Source organism: Bactrocera tryoni, unplaced genomic scaffold, assembly GCF_016617805.1.
Source record: "Bactrocera tryoni isolate S06 unplaced genomic scaffold, CSIRO_BtryS06_freeze2 scaffold_64, whole genome shotgun sequence".
NCBI lineage: Eukaryota > Metazoa > Arthropoda > Insecta > Diptera > Tephritidae > Bactrocera > Bactrocera tryoni.
In genome coordinates, this window is record NW_024396310.1 from 21,140 (window position 1) to 24,488 (window position 3,349).

Sequence of the window (3,349 nt, forward strand, 5' to 3'; positions counted from 1 at the left end):
ATTGATTGGAAGAAACTTTAAATTTTATAGCACTGTTCCGCAGCTATTTATCAGCCGCTTTTTCAGTTCCAGAATGTGATTGTAAGAAGTAAATATTATCGAAGTACACCTTATGATTTTTTCCACCAAAATTTGAAATTAATTCTCGACCAGCTCTCCTTTTTTACCTGTATCCTCTTTTTATTGGCTTCTTCGGCTTGTACTACTAAATTAGAGTTGAACGACCTACCAAAACAGTCAATTCTATAAAAAACAAACTCTGAATTATCTGTCTTGTAGAATGCCATTGAAACCATTGATTCGTCTACCGAAATATATTCGGCCGCATTGAAGCATAATTTTAATCTTTCTAGCAACATATCTAAAAACGGTTGAACTTTGTACAGTTTGTTGAAAATTGGTGATCCTCTTTTTGGCATTATTCAAAAATCGTTCAAATGTAAATTGGCCAAAAGCCAGTCGAATCTTTTGACAGGCATTAATTTCGATATATACCCGTCATTCAGTTCTGGACGAGATGACCAGTAGTCTCGATAACTGGCATGGGGTTTTATTCCCATCAAAAAGTTGATTCCAAGAAAAACACGAGTTTCTAACGCATTTGTTGCAATGTAGGGCTTACAGGTTTGTTCAGCAGACAAATTATCGTGGGATAGCATGATTTCAATAATATCAGTAGGCCCCTGTCTCGCGCTCGCAAATACTTTTCGCGGTTCCACAAAATTTGATGATTACTTATTACCTCAACTGGAGAAACTTCGTCGTCGCTTTCGAAAATTTCTTGCGAATTATCTGTTCTGCTCCATTTTTCATTGCAATCCTTCTCAATCTCGCTTTCAATTACGCAATCAAAGACTTCCCGAATATTTTGGCCGTCGAATACATCAACTGCGCCCACAATTGAATCAGTATCTGATGGAATTTATGCTAAATCAGTTTCCTCGTCGATCGATTCCAATAAGTAGGAAATAACAGTGTCCTTAAGTTTGATAGCCTTTGTACGTACATATACTATGCGCAATAGTGCAATTTTTATCCCACGAACATTCACCAAATCAACGATTTTCGTATATTTTTATTTCACTGGGTGAGTAATAATTTTGTTGAACACTATTTTGCGAAATTTGCAGTATACCAAACTTGGCTTCATTGACAAAATATGATAAATGGCGGGAAACACTTTTAAAGATTCATTATTGCACTCTTTTCGTCTATGAAAAACATATAGAATTATGTCTTTCGCACACTTGATATAATTTTTTTTAGTAAAGTATGGGCTCAAATTTGCCTATAAATGTGGTATAAGAACAACACCAGCGGACACAAAATGTAGGAAAAATATTCAAAGAAGTGCTATAGTTTTTATACCACCGTGGCGGAAAGAATTAATGTACCTAAACATTACCAAATTAGTTTTACGTGTCATTTATAATGCCGACGGAAAAGAAATCATTGTGCGGGTTGTCGGCTATTTTCGAGCTCGTTACAAATGTTGCTCTCTTCTTGGAACAACTCGTTCCCTTCGATGTTTTCTAGGAGATCCGGATCCTTCGATTATTTATTATCTTCATTGCCATTTTAATTGACAATAAGACAAAAAAATAATAAATTTAATTTAATGTAATATGAAGACTAATGTACCATTTCCCAAGGAAATAACATTTAATAGTTTTTAGATTGGAATTGGGTTTGATATAATCTATATATTATTCTAAGTTAAGGCGCTTATTTTCAGAGATCTACAAAACGTACAGAGACAAATAATACATCAAATTAAAGTGTGCGATCTGAAACTTTGCACAAATTTTACAGATTTTAAATTCATTGAACCACTTTTGATATATTTGCGTTTAAAGTTCTTCAATTTTTACATTAAGCTAATATAAGCAGCGCTTCTACAGAAAAGAGCATATATGTAAGAGAAGGAATAATTACAAATGTTTCTGTCATTTGCTTTCGTTACATACATACCCACATACGCGAAGGCGCAAGTGCGAAATCTAACAACAAAAATGTTGTCTGCTCGGTAGCAAAATGACAATAAGCATAGATAACTTGGTACGAGACTCTCTGGTTCGAGAGAGAGCTGTCAAAACTCGCATTTTTTATAACATTTGCCAATGATGCCACTGCTGAAAAATATTAACTTGGGTATTTAATAATTTATACATATACATATATGTAAATGCTAAAATGCAAAATCATTAATTAATTTACATAAACATTTATTTTGCCAAAATATGTTCGCACAGTTTCATTTCACACTAATTTCAAGTAATTATAGCGCTGCTTTTCTGGCATCCCGCCTTTTCCACTAACTGCTGGTTGACGGCACCCTGATTGTGTTTTGTTGCCAGCTCAGAAAACAGATCAGCTGCAAGCGAGAGAGCAAGAAAAGAGATTCTAATCAAGTTATCTATGACAATAAGAGAATGACGAATATTACAAATTACAAATGTTTGCTTTGGCATGTAGGTACATACATACATATGCATGCGCTAAGGCGCTATCTACGATTTGACATGCGCTCTCTTCTATGTTGCACGAATATGTATGTACGAGCTAAGGACCACTGCGCTTTGACATGCGCACTTTACTTTGTTTTATATTCACACATACATACTTATAAACATATGTATGTATATATATATGTATGTATGGGCGAAGACGCAAGTGCAAAATCTAACATAAATATTGTTGTCGGCGTTATTTTGATTAGAAGTGTTATTGCGTTAGGTAAGCTTTGAGTCAGTTCAGTTTTCTTCCAAAGCTATTACCAGCGAATACATACATACTACATCGAATTTCAGTTCAGATTCAGATTAATTATTAAAAATAAAATGCCAAACCAAAGGCGAATTAGACGAAAATGGAGTTTAACAGGTCGAAGAGAAGAGGTGAATGTTATAGATAAAAAGGAATTTTTAATTGTTAATGTATGTATGTATATGAATTGACCTGTTTTATTAGAGCCGTTGTCATGCAGGATCTATGGCAAGTCATTTCAAAGCTGCCCTAAACTCCGTAGTTCTTCCGGAGTATAGTTCGCTTGGGGGTTTGACTAATATACTATGTTTACACTGTAAAGCAAAACATTTCGGAAGTGAAAAGGTACCTGTACTTTTCATTGTTTTATATTCGTAATATATGTATATACATACTTATTGTCTTAATATTTGGTTGAAATTGTTACTAGGTAAGAAATAGCTTTACGACATGTTGTCATGGCGGAAAAGTTAAACTTCAAGAATTACGTGTACCTGAGTTTTTGAAAGCTGTGTTAGAAAATGATTTGAGCTCTTGGCGGGGATACTATTTGGAGAATATTCGGCAGCTAAATAGTTCGTTT